The sequence below is a fragment of the Mobula birostris genome, chromosome 8 (genome assembly GCF_030028105.1).
Source record: "Mobula birostris isolate sMobBir1 chromosome 8, sMobBir1.hap1, whole genome shotgun sequence".
Classification (NCBI taxonomy): Eukaryota; Metazoa; Chordata; class Chondrichthyes; order Myliobatiformes; family Myliobatidae; genus Mobula; species Mobula birostris.
Genome location: NC_092377.1, coordinates 130,285,011 through 130,299,410, shown reverse-complemented (window position 1 = coordinate 130,299,410; position 14,400 = coordinate 130,285,011). Strand labels below are relative to the sequence as shown.

General features: G+C 44.7%; 1 long non-coding RNA gene across 1 annotated transcript; it reads left to right on the top strand.

The window, feature by feature from the left end:
* The first annotated feature begins 4,182 nt into the window (after positions 1-4,182).
* On the top strand, positions 4,183-13,366 carry LOC140201714 (uncharacterized). Its single transcript, XR_011886943.1, has 3 exons — positions 4,183-4,223; positions 11,548-11,678; positions 13,183-13,366. It is a non-coding gene; the product is annotated as an uncharacterized lncRNA (long non-coding RNA).
* Positions 13,367-14,400: the final 1,034 nt, after the last annotated feature.

Genomic DNA, 14,400 nt, shown 5'->3' with positions numbered 1-14,400 from the left:
CGTATCCCTCACATTCCCCACACATTCACGTGTCTGTCTAAAGGCGTGTTAAACACCCCTCTCATGTCTGCCTCCACCACCACCCCTGGCAGCCCATTACATGTACTGAACACATTCTGTGTTAAGAAAAAAGTACCCCCACACACACATTTTTAAGTTTACCTTCTCACTTTAAAACTATGTCCAGCCTATCAGCTTGACATTTCCAGCCTTGGGAAAGATGAGTTTCTGACGGTCTATGCCTCTCAACTATGAACTTATCAACTAATATCATTTCTCCCCTCAGCTCATGAGGCTCCAAGGAAGGTTTGTCTGGAGTTTCAAGTTGAAGTCTATGATTGTCGGTGCACCTAGCCAGTGAGTAAACACCATGAACGTTAGCAGTTTGCAGCAGCAGTATATGACAAACATAACAAAGATAAATCCTGATGGGCCACGACTAAAAAGCTTGTTGTATCATGTGCATTTGATGGCTCTGGGCCTGTGTTCATTAGAATTCAGAAGAATGATGGGTGACCTCATTGAAATCTTTCAAATGATGAAAGGCCTTGATAGAATGGATGTGAAGGGTATTTCCTATGGTAGGAGACTCTAAGACCAGGCTTTTAGATATTCTTTTAGAATGGAGAGGAGGAGGAATTTCTTTAGCCAGCTAGTAGGAATCTGTGGTATTCTCTGCCACAGGCAGCTGTGGAGGCAAAGACTTTATGCATACTTAAGGCAGAATTTGAGCGATTCTTGATTTGTTTGGGTATAAAAGGATATGGGGAGAAGGTAGGTGATTGGGGCTGTGAGGAAAATTGCATGGGCCAAATGGTCTCATTTTGTTCCTTTATCCTTTGGTTTTATTGTCTATAAATTAACATAAATTATCATAAAATGCATGAAAAATAAACACAACGACGACAGTGGAAGTTGATAGAGAAAAAGAAGTTATGTTTGAGGCAATATTAGAGTTTATAGGTTGGCTGGGTTATCGAGAAAGGTTGAGAAAGCTGGGACTTTATTCCATTATAAACGTAAATAGAGAAAATAGCATGCCAGCCTCCAACAGCCAGGGCAATGACTGTGAATGTTGGGAGGTCATGGTGTGGTTGTACGGAACGCTGGAGAGTTGGCACCTGGTGCTGGGTTTGTAATCTGGCTATGACGGTGTATTTGATGTTACACGCCAACGTTGGGTTGGCAGAGGGAGCGATGTACCCAACAACCACAATTGCATGTGAGATTTCCCTTGGCAAATAATATGGCCAGAGTCCAACAGCAAAAAGGGTTTGCTGGGTTGGAGCGTTGGGTACAAGACTCAGGAAGTCACCTTGCAGCTGTATAAAACTCTGTTTGGGCTACCCATGGAGTATTAGAACAGAGAACAGTATGGCAGAGTACAGGCCATTTGGCCCAGAATGTTGTGCCAACCATTAGATCAGTCTAACCTTTCCCACATAACCCTCCATTTTTCTTTCTTTCTTGTCTATCTAAGAGTTTCTTAAATGTCCCCAATGTATCTGCCTTTACCATCAGGCCCGGAAATGTGTTCCATGATTCACCACTCTCAGTGTAAAAGAAAAGACACCTCTGACATTTCCCCTGTACTTTCTTCCAGTCACCTTAAACTAACATCATTTAGTAGTGGCCATTTCTGCTTTGGATTTAAGGTGAGGGGAAGGAGGTAAGTTCAAATGAGATGCATGGGACAAGTTTTTTTTACAAAGAGAGTGCTGGCTGTCCACTCTCTCCATGCATCTTATCATCTTATCACATCATCCCCCATCCTCCTTCACTCCAGAGAGAAAAGCCCTAGCTCACTCAATCATTCCTCATTAGGCAATGTCTCAAATTCAGGCAGCATCCTGGTAAATCTCCTCTGCAACCTCTCTAAAGCATTCAAATCCTTCCTATAATGTGGCAACCAAAAGTGAACACAATACTCCAAGTGTTGTCTAACAGCATAATAAAGCTGCAATATTACTTCATGGATGATGAATTCAATCCCCTAACTGATGAAGGCCAACACTTCATACATTATATTGTCTGCAGTTCTGGTCACCCTATTACTGGAAGGATATGGAGAGTTTGGAGAAGGTCTGGCAGAGGTTCACCAGTATGATGCCTGGTTTAAAGGGCCTGAGCAGTTAAGAGAGGTTGGACAAACAGGGTTGTCATCCTTGAGTAGCAGAGGCTGAGGGGGGATGTGATAGAGCTTCAGAATCAGAATCAGGTTCATTATCACCGGCATCTGACGTGAAATTTGTTAACTTAGCAGCACTTCAATGCAATACATAATATAGCAGAGAGAGAGAAAAAATGAATAAAATAAAACAATAATAAATAAACAAGTAAATCAATTATGAATATTGAATAGATTATTAAAAAATGTGCAAAAACCGAAATACTGTATATTAAAAAAGTGAGGTAGTATCCAAAGCTTCAAAGCTGTGTAAGATAATGAGAAGTAGAGATAGAGTAGTCAGTCGTATCCTTTTTCCCGAGGTCAGAATGTTTAATACCAGAGAGCATGCATCCAAGGTGATGGGGGGAAATTCAAAGGAAATGTATGGGCATGTTTTTTACACAGAAGGTGGTGGGTGCCTGGAATGCTTTGGCAGAGATGATGGTGGAAGAAATTTACCAAATAATAAACCAATTTACCAATTCAAATAAATCAGAGGCATTTAAGAGGCTGTTAGACAGACACAGGAATGTGTAGGGAACAGAAGGAAATGGATCACATGTAGGCAGAAGAGATTTAATTCAATTCTCCCTCATGATCAGCACAGACATTGGGCTGAAGGGTATGTTTCTGTTCTGTACTGTTCTGTGTTCTACCAAGTAATATAATTTAGGTATAATTATATACAAGCATCTGTATCTTAGCATCGGATTGTATCAAGTAATCCCAAAATACCATTGTTGTAATTGGATCTCAGTTTTAAACCAGTTTAATATCGGGCTAACAATCTCCTTATGAATTGTTCTCTTCTACTATTCCTCCTTTTTCTCATGAAATCACCATGGCAATGTTATAGCTGTGTAGCATTTAGTAAGGTCCCATCTGGGGCATAGTACTATTACTCTTATTTAACAATAATATGATGTTGACTGCAGTCTAGTAAAGCATTACGGAACTAATTTCTTGATTAAAAGGGTAGTCCTAGCTCCAGAGGCAAATGAAATTCAATCTACTTGTTTTGGAGTTTAGAAGAACAGGCAGTGACCATACTGAAACATTGCAGATCTTCAAGGGACAGGGCAGGGTGTATCACATTGTACGGAAAGAGGCCTTTCAGCCCTACTGATAGAGTGAAGTGGGCAGTATCAGTCCCCGAGCCCTGTGTCAATCCCCAAACTAATTCCCAAACAACCCTGTATCAGAGTCAAACCAACCCCACTCAATGTCATGACAAAAGCTCATGCCATGGAATATCTCATTGGGCTTCACTTGTGACATTTAAACAATGTTACTATTTCCTCCTTTAGTAAAGACCTGACTCTATTGATTTCTGTAGAAGATTTATGCATTGTTGTGGAGTTTTAGTGATAGTTAATATATCTATGATCTATTTCCTTGTTTAGCTTCACCATAGGAATCCAGTCAGGAAGACTGTTGCTAATATGTTACGGTGAGTATTTGGAACAAGAAGATTTGCCAAATATGATATTACTGTGCAGGCCACTGTTACTAAACATGAAGTGAACGCGAATATCTTTTCTATTAGCTCCAAGATCTAGAGACGCGGGTTGGATCTCAACCTTCACCAGTGTGTGTGTGTGTGTGTGTGTGTGTACGTATGACAGGGAAAGAGGGGGAAGAAGGAGAAGGAGGGAAAGGGGAAGAGGGAGGGGGAGGGCGAGGGCGGGGGGGGCAGGGGGGAGGGAGTGGGAGAGAAAGAGGGGAGGGAGAAGAAGAGGGAGAGATTTCGAGTGTTCGACTCGGGAGCTGCTGTTTCCGCCCACCTACCTAAAATAGACGAACAGGTTTAATCTGCTACTGTGAACAGCCGACACCATCCTACGGGTCGGTGGGATTCAGGGGTAATGAAATGGCATTGACGTCAATGTGAGTCTGATGGATGCCGTGGACTCGATAGTCTGAGGGGTTTGTTATCGTTCTATAGAACTCCATGACACTGCCTACTTAGAAACAATTCCAGCATGTCTAATGCGCGTTTCCATCTCCATCACAGTTTTCCTATCGGAGGTAGCTTTAACAGTGTGTTCTTTGGGTAAGTCGTTGCAAATTATTATCGTGTCTTCCTTTGCGAGGTTTGTTGGGTGCCTACGCTCTGAGCGCAGCGGTTATCCCGAGCTCTCCGTTACACACCTTTTCAACTCCGTGCCCCGATCCTGCATCGACCTGTTCATCCTCCGACATCTTCACCACCTGCGTATTGTGTATAGGTTGGAAGGATGAACTTTGCCATTTTAAAGCATCACGGAACTGTTCCCACAACCTATGGACTCACTTTCAAGGACTCTTCACAGCATATAATCGATATTTATTGCTTATTTATTTATTGTTAATATTATTGTTTTTTCCTTTTGTATATGCGCAGTTTGTTATATTTTGCATATTGATTGTCCGCTCTGTTGGGTGCGATCCTTCATTGATTCTGTTATGGTTATTAGATTTATTGAATCTCGGGGTTATACAATATATGGTAAAGCAAATGCACTTTGATGAAAAAATTTCTTTGAACTTTGAAAGTTGAATTGGAGTTGATTGTCAGATGAACAAGTCCATGTGTGCACAGATGCAATAGTAAACGTACTTGTAGCAGCATCACAGACACAGAGCATCAGAGACACAAAATTCACAAGAAGAAAAAAACGAAATCAAACATAAATTATGCACAATTGTTGTAAGAAAGAGCAGAAACAGGACAAAACAGCGAAGCCCTTTGTGGTTCCAGTGTTATTATACTTAGGTAGTGATTAGGGGTGTGCCGGATGGTTCAAGAACAAAATAGTTGGTTGAAGGGAAGGAGCTGTTCCTGAACCTGGTGGTGTGGGACTTCAGGCTTCTGTACCTCCTGCCAGTGGGACCTGTAAGTAGATGGCATGGCCTAGACCAGATGGTGAGGATACTTAATGATGGATATTAATAAAACATAGCAGCAGAAGTAGGCCATTCAGCCCATTGAATTTGCTTCACTCTGTGATAGCTGATACATTTCGTTGCCTTTTTAATGCAATATCTCCTGTGGAAACAACTGATGGTGCAGTGGGATGTACCCCTGATATATTGAGCTGAGTCCTCCTTTCTTCGCAGGTGCAGGAACAGCTATTTACCATCAAACATTTGCTTCTTGAACCAACCAGAACAACCCTAATCACTGCCTCAGTACAGCAACAGGAGTAGCATTTTGTACTATAATTAGACTCTTATTTTCGTTTTGTGTTCTTTTTTTTGTAAGGTTGTGTTTTTGTACAAATTCATGTTTTCCCTGCGAATGTTGTCCATCTGATGCCCTGCATATGTGATGCTGTTGCAAGCAAGTTTTACTTTGCACCAGTGCACACGTGTACTTGTGCTCCTGATAATAAATTTGACTGCGACCTTGACCCCGGCACTGCTGAGTGTTTGAATTGCCATGCTAGGCCATTTCCCTTTCATGCTTGGCTGCAGGTGACACGAGCTGTAATTTCCACATCGAACCCAAGAAGAATTGATTCTAGTTATCTCCTTGATCTCAGCTTTGTGAATCCCATATCAAAACACACTATCCAGACAAACCTGCAACAACAATTATAACCATATTTGCTGCAAACACGCTAATCGTGTTTGCCCATATTATACTCTGTACTCCTCAACGAGATGTTACAGGTGTGCATAAGACAATAATAAGATTTATTTATTTACTTAGCGATAAAGCGAGGAACAGGTCCTTCCAGCCCTACAAGTCAAACATCAAACCTAGTCTAAACATTGGATAATTTGCTGGTTAGTAGGTTATTGACTAATTAACCTACTAACCAGTATTCATTTTTGGGCTGTAGGAGAAAACTGGAGAGCCTGGAGGAATCCCACACATACACAGGGAGAACGTAGAAACTCCTTATAGAGGATGCCGTAATTGAACTCTGAACTCCGACACCCTGAGCTGTAATAGTATCGGGCTAACTATGAACTACCATGGCAAGAGTTAAAAGCACACAAAATCACTCCACGTGATAACTGTACATAAAACACAAAACATTACAGCCCTTCAGCCCGCAATGTTCTGCCAAACTAACAGAACTAATCCCTTCTGTCTACACAATGTCGATATCCCTCCATTCCCTGCACATTCATGTGCTTAGCTAAGAGTCTCTTAAACACCCCTATCATATCTGCCTCCACCATCACCTCAGGCAGCATATTACAGGTATCCACCACTCTCTGTGTAAAAAAACTTGCCCCGCACATCTCCTTTGAACTCCCCCCCCCCCCGCCAACTTAAACACACATCCTCTAGTATTAGATACCATCTCTCTAATCTATGCCTCTCATTATCTTATAAACCTCTTTCGGATCTCCCCTCAGCCTCTTCTGCTCCAGAGGGAACAACACAAGTTTGTCCAACCTCTCCTTATATCTCATGCCCTCCTAACCAGGTAGCATCCTGATGAACCTCTTCTGCACCCTCTCCAAAACCTTTACATCCTTCCTGTTTATGGGCGACCGTAACTAAATGCAATGCCCCAAATGTGACCTAATTACTGTTTTATAAGTCTGTAACGCAACGTTCTTACTCTTTAACTGAATGCCTTGACTAAAATTGTCAGCACAGATTTGATGGGCCAAGAGCCTCTCCCTATGCAGAAAAAGAGTGCTGATATTTCTGGGCAGATATGTATTTAATACTAGATAGAATCAAAGAAAGAGAGATAGATAAAGCTTCCCTAAAAGTAGTGACACAGGTGGACAGGGCGGTGAAAAGAACGTTTGTTATTCTGGTCAGAGCAATAAGAAAAGGGGTTGGGACGTTATGTTACAGTTGCACAAGACATCAGGAGACTGCACGAAGTATTGTGTTAGGTTCTGGTCGCCCAACTACAAGAGGATGTCATAAAACTGCAGATGATACAGGGAAGACTCGCGAGGGTGTTCCTGGGACTGGAAGGCTTGAGTTACAAGGAAATGATAGATAGACAGGGACTGTTTTCCCTGGAGGAAAGGAAGTTGAGGAGTGACAATCTCACTGCCTCAGTGAAGAAATGTTGAACAAGGTGGGTAGAACCGTCCATGTTCCGAGCCTACACTAGTATCACTCCCGAACTCTTCCTACCCTACATCGACAACTGCATTGATGCTGCCTCCTGCATCAATGCTCAGCCCGTCGACTTCATCAGCTCCCACCCTGCTCTCAAATCTACCTGGTCCATTTCAGACATCTCCCTCCCCTTTCTCGATCTCTCTGTCTCTATCTCTGGAGACTGTCTATTTATTGCTATCTTTTATACACTCCTGACTCTCACAGCTACCTGGCCTATGCCTCTTCCCACCCTGTCACTTGTCGTCCTCTGTCTCCGCTGCATCTGTTCTCAGGAAGAGGCTTTTCATTCCAGAACTAATGAGATGTCCTCCTTCTTCAAAGAAAGAGTCTTTCTTTCCTCCACCACCAAGACTGCCCTCACCCGCATCTCTTCCATTTCACGTACATCTGCAAACGTACCCCATTCTCCAAATGCCACACCAGTGAAAGGGATCTTGTCCTCACCTACCACCCCATCAGTCTCCGCATGCGGCACACAATTCTCTGTAACTTCCGCCATCTCCAATGGAGTCCCACCACCAGCACACCTTTCCCCTCCCCTGCACTTTCCGCTTTCCTACATGACTCCCTTGTCCACTTGTCCCTCCCCATCGATCTCCCTCCTGGAACGTATCCTTGCAAAGGCACAAGTGCCACACCTAGTCCTATACCACCTTCCTCACGACCATTCAGGGCCCCAAACAGTCCTTCCAGGTGAGGCGACACTTCACCTGTGAATCTGCTGTAGTGATCCACTGTATTCGGTGCTCCCATCGTGGCCTCTTGAGTTATTGGTGAGACCTGACACATATCTGGAGATCACTTCACTAAGTACCTACACTCTATCCATCAGAATGAGCAGGATTGTCCGGTAGCCAGCCATTTCAATTCTACTTCCCAATCCCATTCCAACGTGTCAGTCCATGGCCTCCTCTCCTACCGCAATGAGGCCACACTCAGACTGGAGGAGCAAGACCTTATATTTCATCAGGGTAGCTTCCAACCTGATGGCACGAACCCATCGCCTCCCTCTGGAGCTTGTCCTGGTTCCCTTTCTGGCATGGTCTTTTACCCAATCTTATCAGATTCTCCCACCTCCGGTCCTTTTTCTCTTTCACGAAACAACTTCCCAGATCTTTACTTCACCCGCTCTCCATCTCCTGGTTTCACATATCACCTACTACCTTGTACTCTCCACTCACCACCCTTCCCAGCCTTCTTATTCTGACTTCTCGTCTCTTTTTCCAGTCCTGTTGAAGGGTCTCGGCCCAGAGCGTCGACTGGTGACTGTTTTCCATAGACGCTGCCTGGCCTGTTGAGTTCCTACACATTTTGAGTGCATTGCATTGAATAAGATGGGTCTTTTCTTTATGAAGTGACAAAAGTTAAGAGGCACTTGATAGAGGTGTATAAAATTAGGAGAGGCATGGATCGAATGTAGAGCCAACATGTTTTTCCCCAGGTCACCAGAGGCCAATAAATAAGTGGGGATGTACGGGGTAAGGTTTCTTGTACAGGTTGAAGGTCAGTGTTGGAAAGTTTGGCAGGATATCGGTGGTAGGTATTTTACACAAAGTAGTGGGTGTGTGGACTGCAGTGCCTGGGGTGGTGGTAGAGGCAGGTGCATTGGAGACATTTAAGAAAATCTTAGATAGGCACATGAATGATAGAAAACTGCCGGGTTGTGGGCTCTATAGGAAGGAAGGGATCGGTTGAATGTGGAGTGGGTTTATACAGGTCACACAACATCATGGGATGAAGGGCCTTTGCTGTGATGTACTGTTCTGCATTCTACAATCAAAGATACCAGCCATCCTCGACATTCTTTCTTCTCTCCTCTCTCATTGGGCCAAAGGCACAAAAGCCTGAAAGCATGTACCACCAGGCTCAAGGACAGCTTCTACCCCATGGTGATAAGACTATTAAATAGTTCCCTCATATGATAAGATGGACTCTTAACCTCACAATCTATCTCGTTATGATCTTGCATCTTATTGTTGACCAGCACAGCAATTTCTTCGTAAGTGTAAGACTTTATTCGTTTTTCCCTCAATGCACCATTGCAATGAAATGATCTGTATGGATGGCATGCAAAACAAAGTTTTTTTTAATTATATCAGGTCACATGTGACATTAATTAACCAATACGCATTACCGGGTTTATAGATAGCACTCACAGTTGTTTACCTCAGGGTAGAGGAGTACAAAACTAGAGGGCAGTGGTTGAAAAAGAGAGGGTGAAACTTAAAGGTAATGTTTTTCACAGAGAGGGTGTGAGTATATGGAATGAGCTACCAGACGAACTGGAATTGGAATATTCTTGTCACATGTATCGAGATATATCTTGCGTAAAGTCCACACAGATTAGATCATTAGTCAAGTTAAGTCAAGTCACTTTTTATTGTAATTTCGACCATAACTGCTGGTACAGTACACAGTAAAAACGAGACGTTTTTCAGGACCATGGTTCTACATGAACAATACAAAAACTACACCGAACTACGTAAAACAACATAAAACTCCACTAGACTACAGAGTACTGGACTACTAGACTAGGACTGCATAAAGTGCACAAAACAGTGCAGGCATTACAATAAATAATAAACAAGACAATAGGCACAGTAGAGGGCAGTTGGTTGGTGTCAGTCCAGGCTCTGGTTATTGAGGAGTCTGATGACTTGGGGGAAGAAACTGTTACATAGTCTGGTCGTGAGAGCACGATTACTTTGGTGCCTTTTGCCAGATGGCAGGAGGGAGAATAGTTTGTATGAGGGGTACGTGGTTTCCTTCATAATGCTGTTTGCTTTACGGATGCAGTGTGTGGTGTAAATGACTGTAATGGCGGGAAGAGAGACCCCGATGATCTTCTCAGCTGACCTCACTATCCGCTGCAGGGTCTTGCGATCCGAGATGGTGCAATTTCCGAACCAGGCAGTGATGCAGCTGCTCAGGATGCTCTCGATACAACCCCTGTAGAATGTGGTGAGGATGGGGGTGGGAGATGGACATTTCTCAGCCTTCGCAGAAAGTAGAGACGCCGCTGGGCTTTCTTTGCTATGGAGCTGGTGTTGAGGGACCAGGTGAGATTCTCCGCCAGGTGAACACCAAGAAATCTGGTGCTCTTAACGATCTCTACGGAGGAGTCGTCAATGTTCAGCGGAGAGTGGTCGTTCTGTGTCCTCCTGAAGTCAACAACCATCTCTTTTGTTTCGTTCACATTCAGAGACAGGTTGTTGGCTCTGCACCAGTCCGTCTGCACCTCCTCTCTGTATGCTGACTCATCGTTCTTGCTGATGAGACACACCACGGTCGTGTCATCGGTGAACTTGATGATGTGGTTCGAGCTGTGTGTTGCAGCACAGTCGTGGGTCAGCAGAGTGAACAGCAGTGGACTGAGCACACAGCCCTGGGAGGCCCCCGTGCTCAGTGTGATGGAGTTGGAGATGCTGCTTCCGATCGGACTGACTGAGGTCTCCCAGTCAGGAAGTCTAGGATCCAGTTGCAGAGGGAGGTGTCCAGGCCCAGTAGGCTCAGCGTTCCAAACAGATTCTGAGGAATGATTGTGTTGAATGCTGAACTGAAGTCTATGAACAGCATTCGAACGTACGTGTGTTTTCTGTCCAGGTGGGTTAGGGCCAGGTGGAAGGTGATGGCAATGGCGTCGTCTGTTGAACGGTTAGGACGGTACGCGATCTGCAGTGGGGGGCAGTGAGGGGGGCAGCAGGGTCTTGATGTGCCTCATGACGAGCCTCTCGAAAAACTTCATGATGATGGATGTGAGTGCGACGGGACGGTAGTTGTTGAGACAGGACACTGAAGGCTTCTTCGGCGCGCGGACGATTGTGGCGGCCTTGAAGCACGTAGGAACGACGGCGCTGCTCAGGGAGATGCTGAAGATGTCAGGGAGAATCTCAGCTAGCTGGTCTTCACATTAAACAGTGCCTTGAGGTAGAACGAAGTAAAGTGGTCACTGAATGCAGAACAAAGTGTAACAGCGACAGAGAAAGCACAGTGCAGACAATAAGGTGCAAAGGCCATGAGGAGAAGAGATTGTGAGGCTGAGAGTCCTTTTTATTGCACTAAGGAACCATTTAATGGTTTCATAACAGTGGAGCAGAAGCTGTCGTTGAGCCAGGTGGTACATGTTTTCAGGTACTCATGTCTTCTTCCCAATGGGAGTGGGGAGACCAGAGAACATCTGGGGTGGCTGGGGTCTTTGATTACACTGGCTGATTCTCATGTCATATTCAAGAATAATTGTAACGGTGCCTATTTCTGCAATGGTGAACTCAATGTTGCTGTGGTTTTACAGGCGATTTGTTCTACCCATTTGGTCACAGTAGTGGCGATATCACCACTCCGGTCAGCGATGATGGAAGCTCCCCAAGCATAACCATTTCAACATCGTTCCCATTCTTTGAAAGATCCTACAACTCCTTGTATGTAAGTGCACTGGTGTGTTTTGGGATGAGGCGGCTTCTCCCTGGTGAGGCATAGATGGAGTCGACCAGACAGTGTCTATTCCCCAGGGTAGAGGGCCTGCTTCTAAAGTGAGAAGGGGTAGTTTCATGGGAGATGTGGGGTCAAATGTTTTACACACAGAGTAGTGAGTGGATGGAATGTGTTGCCAGGAATGGTGGTGGAGGCAAATATGTAAAGGCATTTAAAGTGGCTCCTCGATAGGTAGACAAATGTGCAGAGAATGGAAAGATATGGGTATTGTCTTGGCAGGCAGGATTACTTTAGTTAGGCATTGAGATGCCAATTTAATTAGTTCAGCACCGCCACAGGGTTGGTGTTGGGATTGCTTCTTTTCATGATATCTGTCAATGGTTAAGATAATGGAATTGACGGCTTTGTAGCCAAAACTGAGGATGATACAAGGATAGGTGGAGGGGTCCGTGGTGTTGAGAAAGCAGGGAGTCTGCAGAAGGATTTATATAATATTGGAGAATGGACGAAGAAAAGACAGTTGCAATATCGTATTGGGAAGTGCATGGTCATACTCTTTGGTAGAAGGAATAAAAACGTAGACTATTTTCTAAATGGGGAGAAAAATCAGAAATCAGAACTGCAAAGATACCTGGGAGTCCTTGTGCAGCATTCCCTAAAAGCTAACTTGTAAATTGAGTCAGTGGTGAAGAAGGCAAATGCAATATTAGCATTCATTTCGGGAGGACGAGAATATAAGAGTAAGTGTTTAATACTGAGGCTTTATAAGACATTTTTCAGACTGCACTTGGAGCATTGTGAGCAGTTTTTGGCCCCTTATCTAAGAAAAGATACGCTGGTATCGGAGAGGGCCCGAGGAGGTTCACGAGAATGATGCTGGGTGTGAAAGGGTTAACGTATGAGGAACGTTTGATGGCTCTGCCTCTGTACTCGCTGCAGTTCAGAAAAATGAGAGGGGGTCTCATTGAAACCTATTGGAAAGTGAAAAGCCTAAAGAGAGTGGAACGTAGAGAGGCTGTTTCCTATAATGGGGGAGTCTAACAACAGAGGACACAGCATCAGAATTGAGGGACGTCCATTGAAAACATAATTTAGGAATTTTTTTAAGCCAGAGGGCTGTGAATCAGTGGAAATCGCGCCACAAACAGCTGAGGAGGCTAAGTCATTTTGGTATATTTAAAACGGAGGCTGATAGGTTCTTGTTCAGTCAGTGGGGTTGACGAGGATAATAAATCAGCCACGATGGAACGGCGGGGGAGGCTTGATGGTGCGAATAGCTCGATTCTGTTACAAAGTGACTCTGAAAAGAGACAAGAGAGAGAAAATGGGGGTGGAATCTGGAGCAACAAACAATCCGGAGGACCTCAGCGGGTCGAGGAATGTCTGTGTTTGCGGGGAATTGAATGAACTGTCGGCCCTGGAACCGTTCTTACCCTCTGTGGTAAGGCGTGGGGTCTGCTGCACCGATTAACGCTACTAATGCTAAACCCCACAGGTCAACAACAACGGTGTCATCTCCTTTGTCGTGCCCGTGAGCCAGTACACCTCTACCACATTCCCACTATCGGATGGGCGCGCCTTCATTGCCCCGTTCTGGGCAGATATAGACAATACCCTGCGAGGTAACATCTACTATCGCGAGAGTACCGAGGAAGCGTTACTGCAACGGGCCACGGCGGACGTCCGCAAGTACTCACCCGGACTCGAATTTCAAGCCCGCTGGGTGTTTGTGGCTACTTGGGATAACGTTACTTATTATGGCTCCTGGTCCTCCAAGGTATTCATTCAGTACATTCGAATACCCAGTATGGCTTCTGAGATCAATTTCCAATAATCCGGTCCCGTGTCATTTCAGAAGTCAATTATTGGTCAAGCAGTTTATTACTTGATGTTCCTCGCCCCCTTAAACCAGCTGAGACCTCGCTTCTCGCTCCCTTTGAACACACGGAGACTCCGATTCCTGCTCCCGTGAAACCCACCCGACCCCGTTTCCTGCCCTCACTGATTTAACCTCGATGTTATACTACCGCATTAGATTAAAAAGCTGTGAATTAAAACTGTTTCTGAGTGTAATACGTCTACGTAATATCGCAGGTATTCAGCAGGCCAGGCAGCATCGATGGAAAAGATTTTCGGGACGTTTCGTGCCGAGACCTTCATCATCACATCAGTAAAGCTCGACTGGTTACTCTTTTCCATAGATCGTACCTGGCCTGCTGAATTCCACCAGCATTTTGGTGTTGCTTAGATTTCCAGCATCTGCAGATATTCTCTCGTATGTAATATCGAATCTTCGCCGCCCTTTCACACTCGGCGTCACAGTGTGACTATTTTTGACCTTGTAGGTGAACAGTTTCCAGGCGGTCCTGATTACCGATGGGTTACAATCATTTATCATCTTTAACTACGGGAATATTGAATGGACTACCGGAACAGCGAGTGATGGCAACGCGTTGACCGGACTTGGCGGGACCCCAGCACAGGTATATGTGATCAGAATAGGAAAGCGGGGCAGTAAGACATTGGAGCAGAATTGGGCCATTAGGCTCATCGAGTAAGCTCCGCCATTCCATCGTAGCTTCTCTATTGTCCCTCAGAACTCATTCTCCTCTGGTCTGCCCTTTACCATTGACACTGTTACTACTCAAGAACCTATCAACCTCTCTTTAAATACTGTATACCCAATGACTTAGCCCCCACAGCCGCCCGTGCC